A 15,982-nucleotide genomic window follows, 5' to 3' on the forward strand; every position below is an offset into this window, starting at 1 on the left:
CAAACTGGCTGTTACATTTCCACAACACCAAGTTAAAGTCCAACAGGTTTATCTGGTACATAAGCCACTAGCTTTCGGAGCACTGCCCCTTCGTCAGGTGAGCCGGAGTTCTTGTGCTACCAAATAAATCTGATGGACTTTAACCTGGTGTTGTGAGACTTCTTGCTGTGTTTACCCCAGTCCAACGCTGGCATCTCCACATCATGTTACATTTCCTACATTACATAAGTGACTACACTTCACAAGTCACAGGCTGAAAAATGCTCACATTGTCAGCCATGCAACCCTGCCACCCCTCCCCCCTCCCCCGCCACACCATGGCCTGATTGCTGGCCCCCCCGAACATGCCCGACACAACCTCAACCACCACACCCCCCCCCCACCTCAGCCCTGATCTCCTCCACTCCCCGCTGCCCCAACCCTCCTCATCCCCACTGCAGTCTAGATGCCCTGCAGCAGGCTGACCCTACCCCCCGCCCCCATCCAATAGCCAGCCCCAATCACTTGCCTCCCTTTCTCTGTCACTCAGCCCAATTGCAGAGTGGCAGCGGGAACTCTCAGCCCATTGATCACCCTCCAGAGGCCCCACCTCAACAGGCCCCACTCTCCTGCCACTACCCCATGCCTCTTGGGCAGTGTCAATATGCCCCCGGGCAGTGCTAGGAGTCCAGATTGGCACTGGCAATGTGGCAATGCCCAGGGGGCAGCCCCCAGCGCCCAACCCTCTGAGAAGCCTCGAATGACCCCTCCCCCTTCACTCCAGTGGGGTCGGGCCACCAGCTCGCCACACGTGGGGAGCAATACTAAACACTGTGGGAACGAACCATTCCTGGTGGGGAGGAGGGGGTGAGGCTAGCGGGCCTGGAGACTTTAGTCCCGGAAATTGGCACGGAGCTGATGGCACAAGAAATCTGGCTGCCGGAGATGCGCGGAGGCCATGGCACCCAGCGGGGAGCCTGCAAAAGCAGCACAGTGGGACGGGAGAGTCAGTCCCACAGTGTTTAATGGAAATTAGCTAATTGAGGTTCCAATCTGTCCTGACCACTAGAATATCATTGGTTGCTTGGAAACAGTATTTCAAGACATTTTGCAAGAAGGCTTTAGATATGTTACCAAAAGGTTTTGTTCCACAATGAGCCATGTGTTATGGCATCAAGGGCTCAAGCCCATCTTCTGAGTGGTGGAGAACAAATGCCAGGATACCCTCTCATGAGCAGAGCGGACCAGTAGGATAATCTTTTTGTTGAGGGACATAATCCCAACCAGTGCCCTGTTTGGCTCTGTTGGTAGCACGTATGCCCCTGGTTCTGTACATGAGTGGGTAGCACTAGATCAGGTAGAGTGCACAGATAAACAACAGCAAGTCATGGTGAAGAGATGATGAAACTATTGGCCAGATGGCCCAGGGGCTGGCATTACAATGCTTTGCATTCTTGAAAACCATGATACCCTGGGAAAGTTATTTTCCCGGTCACTCCTTTCCACAAGGAAAGTGATGAACTTGTTGTGCCTTGCAAACAAGGAGACCTCTGTCACTCGCTTGATACATCTGTGTACATCTTTTCTAGCATATGTTGCTAGTTTTTTCATGGAAAGATGCTGTGGCACAAATGTTTAATGTAAAGTGATCTGGCGCAGGTTGTCTGCAAGTCTGCCTCCAAAAATGGCACACTACGAGGTGAATGTGGTAACGAAGGGCCCCTCCTCTGAGGTACTCAAGAAGGATCATCTGGAGAGTGAACGAGAGTCCTGAGATAAGGGCAGGTGTGCAAATACTGCACTAGGAACAGTCAATCTTGCCTGTCTTGTGCATGAAGAACTTCCCCCAAAACTAGCACCAACTGAGTTTCCTTCATGATTGTTGTAAGAGTTTGGAAACTAAATCTCAAAATATCAGGCTTAAATAGCAACAAAAATTTAATGCAGTAATTAAAATGTTGATAAATAGGAAAATTAGGAGAAACAGTTTGCTTTCTGTCAGCAGCACAACTAACTGCTTTGGCCACATCATTTGCTTTTGTTTTTTTTGCCCTATCACTATTTCCTTTGGCCTTGGAAAGATTAACTGTTCTGTCATTCAACATCGCCTTGTTTTCACCCTGTCATAGACCTTCCTTTTGTCCTTGTCTCACCCACTGCATGCTCAAAACCCATTAAATTTCTAAGTCTGATAAAAGGTCACAGAATGACTCTATGTGAAACATGCATTATTTCTCACTCCACAGATGATGACTGATCTTCTATGCATTTTCTACTTTATTTCAGGAAAACCTTTTTTCAGTAGAAACTTGTTTACTCAAAAAGCAGTAAGAATGTGGAGCTTGCTACCTTAAGGAAAAGCTGGGCAAACAGCATAGGTGCATTTAGTGGAAAGCTGGGTAAGCACAAGCTAAGGATGCCAACATACCCAGAATGGCCAGAAAACCCTCAAAATTGGTTTCAATTCGCAGCAATTGCATTTTGGGAGCATTTCAGCTCCCAGCAACAGCAGCAGGACTGTCCACCAGCCTGCCTCAGCCCAGGCTCAGGCACCACCTGACATTCCCCATGTCAGGGACAGGCCACAAGCCAAACATAGCCTGTGTTTTTGTACTATTTGACCTTCCTATATAGGAACATCCTCCCTCACCTACAGAAACACCCAACTTAGCTTCAGCGGAGGGCACTTAAGAGAACTATGTGAATGGCCTACAGCGGACATGATCTGTGTTCCAAACAGTTGAGGCAATGTCCACTCGGGCTGCACAGCTGGTGGAAAGGAGCTAAGATTAGGCTCGGTCAGATGCTGGTATATTGATTAATTAGTGTTATTAATGTTATAAGCATTGGATTGAGTTTGTGATAACTGGGCAGACTTTGGTGTGCAATGGACAGGGGAAGGAACTGTTCTGACCGAGTAGTGGAATTTAGTGGAGACGGGTTCATTCTCTCTCATTCAGTGTCACAAGCCTTTTCTCTAGATTCACCCATTTGCACCACACTGTCAGCTTCCCATTACGTCACTCCTGCTGCCATCTTCTGGAATGAGCCCAGTGAGAGTTGACAACACTAACATGACGGAGAAAGGACCAGCAGGATATGCTGAAAGAATTAGAAGGGATGTAGGAGGACATTTTTGTGAAACACAAACACCAGCGTAGACCAGTCATAGAATCCCTACAGCACAGAAAGAAGCCATTTGGCCCATCGAGTCTGCACTGATCATGATCCCACCCAGGTCCTATCCCCATAACCCAACTTATTTACACTATTAACCTCTAACATCAGCGGGCAATTTAGCATGGCCAATCAACCTAACCAGCACATCTTTGTACTGTCGGAGGAAACCGGAGCACCTGGAGGAAACCCATGCAGACACAGAGAGAACATGCAAACTCCACACAGAAAGTGACCAAAGTCGGGAATCAAACCTGGGCTCCGGCACTGTGAGGTAGCAACCTCTGTGCCACCATGCCGCCCCAAAGTCAGGTTGGAAGGTCTGTTCCTATGCTGTTGGCTCAGTGTAATTTTACCAATATGCTTACTAATAAAGTTATTTCAGCAGTTACAATATCAACCACTTAATAAAGGAACAGCAACTTATCCAACAACTTTTCTGATATGACATGTCAGCAGTTCACAAAACTGTCAGAATGGACAGAATGTGCTGCAGGAAAAGGGGATTCCTGATACTCCTGATCATCACTATTGACTGAACTAATAATTTAATACTTGGCAATCCATTTGCAATTGACTCTTCTTTCAGAAGTCCCTTGGAATTGAGGATGACTTGCTTCCTCTCTGGCTCAATGGGTTGAAATGGCTGATGAGTTCATTGCGCAATTTGTAGACTCTGTCACATGTGGAGCAAATGGTGTTTGAAGGATTGGGTAGATAGGTTGTTTGGAGGTTTATGTGCTCCCTTCAATACCTTTACTTCCTAACCAAATCTCTTAATACGTTGTCACAAATGAACTTTCTCCATTTGGTCTCCCATGTTTGAGCTCTTCAGGACTGCTATGTGGACACGCCTAAAGCATTTTCACTGTCTTCCTGGGAGCTGCCTGCCACGATCAAGTTCAGAGTAGAACAATTGCTTCGGGAGCTTGGTGTCAGGATGGATAGGGAGGTATATGAGTTGTAATGGCTGAGGCAAGGGGAGTGGGTCGGGGGTGATGGGATGCAAGGGCTAAAGGGCCTTATGTTTTACAAAACAACTGGGACAAAGTCCCCAAGGTGGGCTTTTAAACAACTTGGTTCAGCACTAGACAGACTCTGCAGCCATTTCTGATCTGAATCCTGGGGGCAGTGGCCCTGACTCTACCCGACATCCATCTCCCCAGAATGAAAATCTGGTCTGACAAGGGCACTTTTATCTGAGGTGGATGCATCAAGCCAGCAAATTCCCTGACTTGTGCATTTGCCTCGGGAACAAAAATCCAGACTAGAGTTGAGAGTTCTACTACTCAACCAAGTTTGACCCTTGATTTTCCATTAGCTTAATCTATCTCATTTTATTCAATATTAAATACTTTATAACGCCACTGTGCAGTTGCTAATCCTGTGAATGCCTATAATGCTCTAATCCTTGTAATTTGAAAAACGAAACAGAAAGACCTACAAAACCAGATCTCAAGCTAAACATAAAATAGTTCCACAGATTAGTCTGTGATTTTAGAGATGACCTTCAACCTGTTAATTTATTTTTATATATCTCCTTATCAGTCATCAATGAACAAACTGAGAACCGACCCAGACCTCAATGTCTATGCTGTTCCTGAACTTAATATGCAGCAGCAGATCCGGATAGTGAAATGACTGAAAAGATGGCAGATAATAATAGATTGCTGAAACCTGTCACAATTCTTCTTATCATTCGCAGCAGACAAATATTCTTCCCGTTTCCTGCCACAATCATGAATATTACTGGGTGAGAACTCACTCATTACAAAACAAAGAATAATAGGTCATACTGAATAATAGGTCAGTCGAGTGTACAAAAGTGATCTTGGTGAATCCAACTTTTGACCTTTTCCTCCACCAATGCCCGAAAACAGCCAAGATTTCCTTTCAGCTTGTCTCTTGAGCGAAAGGTACAATACCATTCAAATGTATCAAATAAACAAATGGTTGAGTCATTGCCTGAGAAATGTGGCTGCATACTTTTAATTATACCACTCTGTAAAGCCAAATAAAAAATTATATGTACCTCTCACTCTTGCCTACATATCCAAGAGGTTACAAAAATGCACCCTTTGAAAACTGTGACATTCTGCTTAAAGGCTTCGAATAGAATCATACAGTGCAGAAGGAGATCATTTGGCCTATCGAGCCTGCACCAACAACAATCCCACCCAGGCTCTAACCTCTTGACCCCACGTATTTAAGAACATAAGAACATAAGAAATAGGAGCAGGAGTAGGCCATCTAGCCCCTCGAGCCTGCCCCGCCATTCAATAAGATCATGGCTGATCTGAAGTGGCTCAGTTCCACTTTCCCGCTTTTTCCCCATAACCCTTAATTCCCTTGCCTACCAAAAACCTATCTACCCGCATCTTAAATATATTTAGCGAGGTAGCCTCCACCACTTCATCGGGCAGAGAATTCCAGAGATTCACCACCCTCCGTTCTAAACTGCCCCCCCCCCCTTATCTTGAGGCTGCGCCCTCTAGTCCTGCTGTCCCTTCTGAGCAGGAAGAACCTCTCCACCTCTACCCTATCCATCCCCTTCATCATCTTATATGTCTCAATAAGATCCCCCCTCATCCTTCTAAACTCCAACGAGTACAAGCCCAGTCTATTCAGCCTCTCTTCATAGTTCAACCCCCTCAACTCCGGTATCAGCCTAGTGAACCTCCTCTGCACTCCCTCCAAGGCCAAAATATCCTTGCACAGGTGCGGCGACCAAAACTGCACACAGTACTCCAGCTGCGGCCTCACCAGTGCCCTGTACAGTTGCAGCAAGACCTCCCTACTTTTATATTGAATCCCCCTCGGTATGAAGGCCAGCATCCCATTTGCCTTCCTGACCACCTGCTGCACCTGTAGGCTGGGTTTTTGCGACTCATGCACAAGGACCCCCAGGTCCCTCTGCACTGTAGCATGCTGCAGCTTTTCGCCCTGTAAGTAGTAGTCCTTCCTACTATTATTCCTGCCAAAGTGGATAATCTCACACTTGCCAACATTGTATTCCATCTGCCAAGTCCTCGCCCACTCGCTCAGCCTATCTAGATCCCTCTGCAGACTTTCCACACCCTCCGCACAATTTGCTTTTCCACTTATCTTTGTGTCATCAGCAAATTTCGACACCTTACACTCGGTTCCCTCCTCCAGATCATCTATATAAATGGTAAATAACTGAGGCCCCAGCACCGATCCCTGGGGCACTCCACTAGTCACCAACCGCCAATCCGAATAGCACCCATTGACACCTACTCTCTGCCTCCTATTTGACAGCCAATCCTCTATCCACGCTAACACCTTACCCCCAACTCCATGCCCCCTAACCTTCTGTAACAACCTTATCAAACGCCTTCTGAAAATCGAGAAACACCACATCCACCAGTTCCCCTCCGTCCACCGCACAAGACACATCCTCATAGAATTCCAATAAATTCGTCAGACACGACTTCCCCTTAACGAATCCGTGCTGCATCTGCTCTATCAAACAATTCTTCTCAAGATGCCTCGCTATTTCTTCTTTGATGACGGATTCAAGCATTTTCCTACAACAGATGTTAAACTAACCGGCCTATAATTCCCTGCCTTTTGCCTGCTACCCTTTTCAAACAGCGGCGTAACATTAGCCATTTTCCAATCTTCCGGCACTTCCCTGGAATCCAGCAAGGTTTGGAAAATAATCACTAAGGCATCTACTATCACCTCCGCCATTTCCTTCAGAACCCTGGGATACATTCCATCCGGTCCTGGGGACTTGTCCACCATCAGTCCCACTAGTCTGTCGAGCATTACCTCTCTAGTGACAATGATCTCATTCAGGCCCTCAACTCCTACCATCTTTCCATCATTAATACCCAGCAAACTATTCGCGTCCTCTTCCGTGAAGACCAAAGCAAAAAAAAAGCTTATTCAAGGCCTCAGCCATTTCCTCATCCCCCACCACTAAATCCCCCCTCTCATTCTCTAAGGGTCCAACATTTACCCTGCCAGCCCCCAGACATTAAGAAACAATTTAGCAAGGGCAATGAACCTAAACTGCACACCTTTGGAGTGTGGAAGGAAACTGGAGCAGCCAGAGGAAACCCATGCAAACACAGGGAGAATGTGCAAACTCCACACAGACAGTGACCCTGTCTACTTCACGATGGATAATTCTGGATCAATGTAAGTGAAATGTGGGATTATCTATAATCAGATTACCAAATAAACTATCACTTCGCTAAAAACTACTTAAATATTCAGTTATCCCAATCACTTCACAGGTCCTTGATTTGCCCCTCAATGTTACTTAGTTATCAGGATTGGCATGCATCTGACTAGTTCAGGTTACAGTTTGCAGTCAATGTTAGCGAAAACCAATGAGAAAGAGCAGCGCTAGTTAATAACAGCAGCCAAGAACAGAATGTATACATGTCAATCCATAATGCTAGAAAATGACGATCGCTAGCCTGCAAGAACTGTTCATTCCGGTCCCCAGTTCACAATGGCATTCCTCCTCCTGCTCACTCAATTCACACCAGCAATCCACCAGCAAGGGATTCTTCCGAGTGCTCCGGTTTCCTCCTACACTCCAAAAGATGTTTGAGTTAGATTGACTGGCCATGCCCCTTAGCATCAGGGGGATTAGCAGAGTACATACATAGGGTTAAGGGGATAGGGCCTGGGAGGGATTGTTGTTGGTGCAGGCTCAAAGTGCCGCAAGGCCTTCTTCTGCACTGTAGGGATTTTATGATTCTATGTATCCTCTTCCCCTCCCATTTATTAGCGCTGGACCCCACTGTCCTTACTGGCATACTCCAACCTTTCCACAGTTTATGCTAGTACCTTCATCTTCTTAATTAATTCTTTCCTTCCTTGTTCACAATGGGACTTTTCCTCTCAGTGCTACACACGATGTCTAACTGCTACCGAGTAAGAAATGTCACATTTACACATTTGCAGCCAGGTTCCATCCATTGAAGTAACAGCAGCAGATCAGAACAGACACATCTATTCCAGGAGATTTATAAGTGTTAACAATTGCACTAGATTAAGCTTAGGTGCACAGTACTACCAACCCAACTTGAACATGTACAACTCTGTTCCTCCTCTGCTACTAGGTTAAAATCTAAAAGCTCCCTAGTTAATAGCACTGTGGAACTACCACAAATGCCTTCACCGCATAAACTGCAACAGTTCAAGGCGGCCATCACCACCTTCTCAAGGGAAATTTGGGATGATCAATAAATGTCCTTGTGAGCAGCGTCCTGATCCAAAGAACCAAGTTTTTTAAATGGCCTATGCCAAACAGTGCAGTTCCCAGCTGTACTGTTCATGTACCAACTTCAAGAAGCTTGGTCATATTGTAATAATCATAAGCTAATTTAGTCATTTGCTGTGTTGATTGAAATTTGGCAGAGCTAAATTTGAAATTTGGCTATCACTGTAAGATAATTCAACAAGTTATGTGGTTGGGAGGCACGTTCTGGAACTGAAAGATCCATTGCACAGAAGTAGGGTAAGACTATTGTTTGCAATCATAGATCACATCATAGAATCCCTACAGTACAAAAGGAAGCCACTCAGCTCATAGAGCCTGCACTGACAGAATCCCGCACATGCCCTATCTCTGTAATCCTACATAGTTACCCTGCGAATCCCCCGACACTAAGGAGCAATTTAGCATGGCCAATCAACCTAATTCACACATCTTTGGACTGTGGGAGGAAGTCAGAGCACCCGGAGGAAACCCGCGTAGATGCAGCAAGAATGTGCAAACTCCACACAGACAATGACCCAAGGCCAGAATTGAACCTGGGTCCCTGGAGCTGTGAGGCAGCAGTGCTAACCATTGTGCCAGCGTGCACGGTAGTTTGCATCTAGTTGCAGTTTTAAATCTAGCATGTCATTAATTGCCAAGCCAGTTCATGATTCTGATCCAACGATTATTATTAATGTAACTAATTCACATTAATGGATGGACTACTGAATATTTTATTGGACAAATTAAGTGTTGAACAATTGCTTGAAAAATATATCTGATGAAGAATTTAGTCATTTCAAATGACATGACGAGGTCAACCCTCAAGCTTCAACTTAACTAAATGTGTATTTCTCATAGACTAATCTGTCCTAATGGCTTTGCACATATTTGTATTAAATTGCAACAGCTCTCTCAAAACACAGAAGGGATAAAGCTGCGCTATAAAGAACAGGTTCACGTTCTAAACACGATTACAACAATTACTATACCTACGTTTCTCTAGGTTGAGAAGCGTAACATTCCAAGAACAAGCAGTCATCTCCAAGCTTGCTTTGATTACCCAGCTGAACAGTAAATTGAACAGATCGAGCATGCAGGGTAGCATGGTGGCACTCAGGTTAGCACTGCTGCCTCACAGCACCAGGGACCCAGATTCAAGAGAAGCCTCGAATCACTGTCTGCGTGGCGTTTGTATGTTCTCCCCATGCCTGCACAGGTTTTCTCCAGATGCTCCGGTTTCCTCCCACAGTCCAGGTTAGGTTGATTGGCTACGGTAAATTGTCCCTTAGTCTCAGGGAGATAAGCAAGGTAAATACATGGCGTGACAGGGATAGGGCCTGATTGGGATTGTTGTTAGTGCAGGTTTGATGGGCCAAATGGCCTCTTCCTGCACTGTGATTCTATGATTCTGTGATTCAGCACGGTTTCCTTTCAGAGCATATATGCCCTGAAGATAAGGTTATAAACAGTTCAGTAAGTTTGTACGTTATAACTTTGATTCGAGGCCAGGACTGATCATCTTATTTACTTGCATCTTTCAAGCACACAGACCATCCACATCATCAAAAGACGCTGTGAGCCATTTTTCCATACACCTTCCAACTTGGAAACGTTGTGAAAAAGCTGTTCAATTTAGCCTCCTTAACTTCACTGCAGGCCTCTCTCACTGCATCTCTTCGTTCACGACCGTGGTTCTTCGTTGCATACAGAACTCTCTTTTGATGCTTGCTCTCCCATCAGCAATGCTTATTCTGATGCAATATCAAGCTTTTCTGCACTTAAGACTCAAGCTGCCTTTAAGCACACTCACTCACTTACTCACTCTCCTGCCCTCAGCCTGAGTTGTCTCTCCACTTGGTGATTTGGGACACGGACAATCTTTGTTCCTCAAGTTTCCAGTCCCTGGCATTTAGGAAAAGGCTGAAAACAACTGAAAGACAGGACCTGTACCCAGCAGAACCAATCAAACCAGCTCAGAGGCAAAACTGGAAACTGTTAGAATCAGACATTACCTTCCTGCGCAGCTGTTTGCTTGTGAATCTGAGGTAGTAGAATATTATGTTGGGGTAATGGCTTCTGACAGCTTTGATTGTGTTCAGTGTTTATCCACAAAAAAGTGACTAGGAGAGAGAAAATATATAAAAACTCTTACATCCACATCAATTTCCGGTCTGTTTTTTTAAAATTGATTAACTTCTCTATTTCACATTTATAATAAAAAGAACAGCATAAACCTGACCTTCTGATTGTAAATCTAGTCCCCAAGTTCCCAAGACTCTTTCCAAGTATTTACTGAAAGTTTACTTCAACTACTTCAGCTCAGCGTCATATACTAAAATGTTAAACTCTGTTTCTCTCTCCACAGATGCTGCCAGATCTGCTCAGTCTTTCCCGTATTTTCTGTCTTTATTTTAGATTTACAGAGTCTGCAGGATTTTGCTTTTATTTTAGATTCATTTCACTTTGCTGTGAGCAAGAGCAAGCACTGTGCACCTCTCCAAGGAAACAGCACCTGCTAGGGTTGTCAAACATGCTGGATTGTCCAGGAGTCTTCAGGAATCAATCTTTGATCTCCACGGCACTGCTGTAGTGGTGACCAGAGATAAAGGCTCCTTACCTTTGCTTTCAGCCAATGAGCAGTATATTCACAAGCCGCTACCAGTCAACCAGCTTGCCACACTTGCAATGAAATTATGATGTTGGTAGAGGAAGAGGCAACTGGAAATTTTTAAGAGAGTTAGCAATAACCTGAGCCAGGAATGCCTGTAGGATAGGGAAAAATCATTGACACATAGCCAGTCAAAAGGGAGTCTTTTGGATTATCTTTAACTTGAGGAATTACGTGAACTACTTACATTTTCTCTTTTCCAAAAGCAAAAAACTGTAGATGCTGAATTCAAAAATAAAAGAACAAAAAAATACTGCAAGTGTTCAGAAGATGTGTGGAGAGAAACATTTCAACAGAGTTAATGCTGATTTTTCATTAGAACCCATTCTGGCCTCTCATTTTGCTATTACAGTCTAGCCCTTTCTATCCAGTTATCTCCAACCTCTTCGCTTTAAAGTGAACTCTCCCTGAAAACAAATTATTCTATTGTATCTTTCATTTTCCAATCTATTTTTTATTGTTAAATTTAGACCATAACACCATACAAAATAGAAACAGGAGTAGGCCACTGAGCCTCTCAAGCGGGCTCTGCCATTCAATAGGATCATGGCTGACTGAATATTCCTCACATCCACTTTCCTGCCCTTTCCTCATAACCCATGATTCCCTTACTGATTAAGAATATATCTATCTTGACCTTAAGCATTCACAAGGAGTCTGCCCCTACACCTCTCTGTGGCAAGGAGTTTCAAAGATTCACAACCCTCTGAGAGAAGAAATTCCTCTTTATCCATAAGGGAGACAATGGCCTAGTGGTACTATCATGAGACGATTAATCCAGAAACTCAGCTAATGTTTTGGGGACCTGGGTTTTGAATCCCACCACAGCAGATGGTTGGATTTAAATTCAATTTTAAAAAAATCTGAAATTACGAGTCTACTGATGACCATGACACCATTGTTGATTGTCCGCAAAACCCATCTGGTTCACTAGTGTCCTTTAGGGAAGGAAATCTGCTGTCCTTACCTGGTCTGGTCTGACTCCAGAGCCATAGCAATGTGGTTGCCTCTTAACCTCCCTTGAGCAATTAGGGATGGGCAATAAATATTGGCCAACCAGCGATGCCCATGTCCCATGAATGCAATACAAAAAATGTCTTAAATTGGCATCCCTCTGTTCTGAGAGTATGCCCTCTGGTTCTAGACTCTCCCATGAGGGGAAACATCCTCTCAGCATTTACCCTGTTAAGCCTCTTAAGAATCCTATATATATGATCACCTCCCATTCTTCTAAATGCCAATGATTAGAGTCCCAACCTTTTAAACTTTGCTGATTTGCTCTTGAACAATCCGTTCATACCATGGATCACCCTAGTGAACCTTCTCTGAACTGCCTCCAATGGAATAAATAAGGGAACCAAAACTGTTTACACAGCTTCAAATATGGTCTCACAGTACCTTGCACAGTTGCAGGAAGACTTCCCTACTCTTATACTCTAACCCCCTTGAAATAAGAGCCAACATGCCATTAGTCTTCCTGATTACCTGTTGCACCTATGTGCTAGCTTTCTGTGTTTCATGCACAAATATCCCCAAATGCCTTTGATTTGCAGCTTTGTGGCTATAGTACCTAAGAAAAACCAAGCAGCATGCCTTAATGACTATCAGCCTGTGGCTCTGACATCCATCATTACGAAGTGCTTCGAAAGATTAGTCATGACACAAATCAATTCCAGCCTCCCAGCGTACCTGGATCCACTGTAGTTTGCCTACCACCACAACAGATCCACAACAGACACCATTTTCCCAGCCTTGCACTCAACTCTGGAACACCGAGATAACAAGGACACCTATGTCAGACTCCTATTTATTGACTACAACTCAGCCTTCAACACTATTATTCCCATGAAACTCATCTCCAAACTCCATGGCCTGGCCTCAGCACCTCCCTCTGCACCTGGATCCTGAACTTCCTAACTCACAGACCACAATATGTAAGGATAGGCAACAACACCTCCTCCACAATCATCCTCAAAACTGTTATCCCACAAGGCTGTGTTCTCAGCCCCCTACTATACTCCTTATACAGCTGTGCAGCCAAATTCCCCTGCAATTCAATATTCAAGTTTGCTGACGACGTCACCGTAGTGGGTCGTATCTCAAACAATGATGAGACAAAGTACAGGAATGAGATAGAGAATCTGGTGAACTGGTGCGGCAACAATAATCTCTCCCTCAATGTCAACAAAACGAAGGAGATTGTCATCGACTTCAGTAAAGGAGAACACGTCTCTATCTACATCAACTGGGACAAAGTAGGAAGGGTCGAGAGCTTCAAGTTTTTAGGTGTCCAGATCACCAACAACCTGTCCTGGTCTCCCTATGTTGACACTATAGTTAAGAAAGCCCATCAACGCCTCTACTTTCTCAGAAAACTAAGGAAATTTGATATGTCAGCTATGACTCTCACCAACTTTTACAGATGCATCATAGAAAGCATTCTTTCTGGTTGTATCACAGCTTGGTATGGCTCCTGCTCTGCCCAAGACCACAAGGAACAACAAAAGGTCGTGAATGTAGCCCAATCCATCAAGCAAACCAGCCTCCCAATCATTCACTCTGTCTACACTTTCTGCTGCCTCAGCAAAGCCGCCAGCATAATTAAGGACCGCACACACCCCAGACATTTTCTTTCCACCTTCTTCCTTCAGGAAAAATATACAAAAGTCTGACGTCACGTACCAACCAACTCAAGAACAGCTTCTTCCCTGCTGCTGCTCAGACTTTTGAATGGATTTACCTTGCATTAACTTGATCCTTCTATGGCTATGACATCCATAGCTATGACTGTAATAGTATATTCTTCACTCTCTCATTTCCTCTCTATGGATGGCAAGTATTGTCTGTATAGCGCGCAAGAAAGAGTACTTTTCATTGTATGTTAATACATGTGACAATAATAAATCAAATCAAACACTGATGGACCAGAGGGTTTTTACCTGGCAAATATTGTTCATAAGTTTGTTTTAACTCAACTGTTGTTCTCACATTTTGAATAACTCAAATTTGGTGGCATTAATAGATTTTTTATTTATTATTGTCACAAGAAGGCTTACATTAACACTGCAATGAAGTTAGTGTGAAGGTCTCCTAGTCACCACACTCCAGTGCCTGTTCAGGTACACTGAGGGAGAATTTAGCATGGCCAATGCACCTAACCAGCTTTCAGAAATATTTTTAAGACGCGGGTTGATAGGTTTTTGATAAGCAAGGGGATTAAGGGTTATGGGGAGAGGGCAGGAATGTGGAACTGAGCCACGACAGATCAGCCATGATCTTATTGAATGGCGGGGCAGGCTCGAAGGGCTAGATGGCCTACTCCTGCTCCTATTTCTTATGTTCCTATGTTCTTACAAACTGGAGCACCCAAAGGAAAACAAAGCAGAAACAGGAAGAACGTGCAAACTCCACACAGGCAGTCCCCCCAAGCCAGGAATAAAACCCAGGTCCCTGGCACTGTGGGGCAGAAGTATTAACCACTGGGTCACTGTGCCCTGTAGATAAATGAATTTTAAATTATTGATGCATAAGTTGGAGCATGAGTTAGCCTATTGCCAGTGGTGACTGCAGTGGGAGGGTGGATTTTTTTTTAACAAGTGTGGAAATAACAGATAAGATTTTTAGAAAGTTTTTATAAAGCATTTCAGATGCAGTAATATAGTTTTTACAAGGAGTTTGACCTTTCAGAGATTAATGAAACTTTAATGTGTTTGCAAACTAATTCTCACTCCATATTATCTTTTGAAAAATAGCAACGTATGATATTTATACTACATCTCATGATTTTTGATGCAACGAGGGTGGCATAGCTGTTGGTCAGTGGTCTCCTCGGATGGGCTACTGATCTCTTGAGTACTGTTGCTGTCAACCCTGGAGATAAACATGTTTGCAAGTTCAATTCAAACCTGAAGACCTGGACTCTTATTCCGTCCAGTACCATCCTGGTTTTCTGCAAAATACTCGAGGTACTGCCCATATCTGAATTTCAGCCAATCATAGAATATCCTGTGATCACACTTAAAGCAGTTACAATACCAATGTGATTTGAGTATCTCCCGGTCAAACCCTGAAGTGTGTGTTGGGCCAAAGTTGGCAAAGTTTTGCATTTTAAAGTAATGAATTGTGGAAAATACTTGGATACATATGATAGGGCAACTGTTAAATGCAAGATATTTCGCCTTTGATTTGGCAAGAATACAGCAGTTCGGATTAGAAGTATATAGTGTACCTGCCCAATTTGAAACCAAAAGATCTGCGAAAGAATCACTGCACATTTTATACTGTACCCCCTCACCGTCCTGAAACACAAGAATTAAATACCTCAGTGCCAACGTAATACACTTGGTGAGCTCCACTCATAAAGACAACGCAAGAAAATTGCCAACGTTGCTTCCGAGTCAGCCAGCCCAAATTGACGTTAGAGCCAACCAATCGAAGTGGTCAGGCTGTCCAATTAACAGCGTGGAGGGGAGTGTTCAGTGTTCTCACTGATCCACACCCCCTTAGGATTGATGTGAACAAGTGGGAATGCTGATGTCGGGGACGGTGTAGACGTTGAGGATTTGACTGCTGCATGAAGAAGCTGAAGTCCCTCAGTCAGTACCTGCTGCACAGAGCGCCTGCTCCGTCCCCCAGCGCCGCAGGTGCTGCAGAGAACCCTGGCCCAGACCCGCCCCACGCTGCAGAACCCTGGCCCAGATCCGCCTGCGCTGCAGAACCCTGGCCCAGACCCGCCTCGCGCTCCCACTTCCGCTCTCAGTACTGATAGTGCTCCGCAAAGGGCGGCGAGCACAGGCCAATTACAGCGTCCCTGACAAAGCCTGCAGACGCAAAAGCTGGAAAATCTCGGCATTTTCGGCACAGATGCACTTCACCAGCACATCATTTCAACAGCTGAACCATTCGCTCGCTTG

The 15,982-nt window shown here is 44.6% G+C and overlaps 1 protein-coding gene across 4 annotated transcripts in view; it reads right to left on the minus strand.

Moving 5' to 3' along the window:
* triqk (triple QxxK/R motif containing) overlaps positions 1-15,708 on the minus strand; it is an 87,651-nt gene extending 71,943 nt beyond the window's left edge. For 2 of the 4 annotated variants that reach the window (XM_080194958.1, XM_080194959.1), the window contains exons 1-2: positions 15,390-15,616; positions 10,414-10,521 (exon numbers count right to left, since the gene is read on the minus strand). The gene's annotated coding sequence lies outside the window, so the exon portion shown is untranslated. Of the gene's footprint in view, positions 1-10,413; positions 10,522-15,389; positions 15,617-15,672 lie in introns of those variants that run through there. The other 2 variants (XM_080194960.1, XM_080194961.1) reach the window with 2 other exon arrangements.
* Between the last annotated feature and the right edge of the window lie 274 nt (positions 15,709-15,982).

Source organism: Carcharhinus amblyrhynchos, chromosome 8 (assembly GCF_965287045.1).
Source record: "Carcharhinus amblyrhynchos chromosome 8, sCarAmb.v2.hapA, whole genome shotgun sequence".
Taxonomy (NCBI): Eukaryota; Metazoa; Chordata; class Chondrichthyes; order Carcharhiniformes; family Carcharhinidae; genus Carcharhinus; species Carcharhinus amblyrhynchos.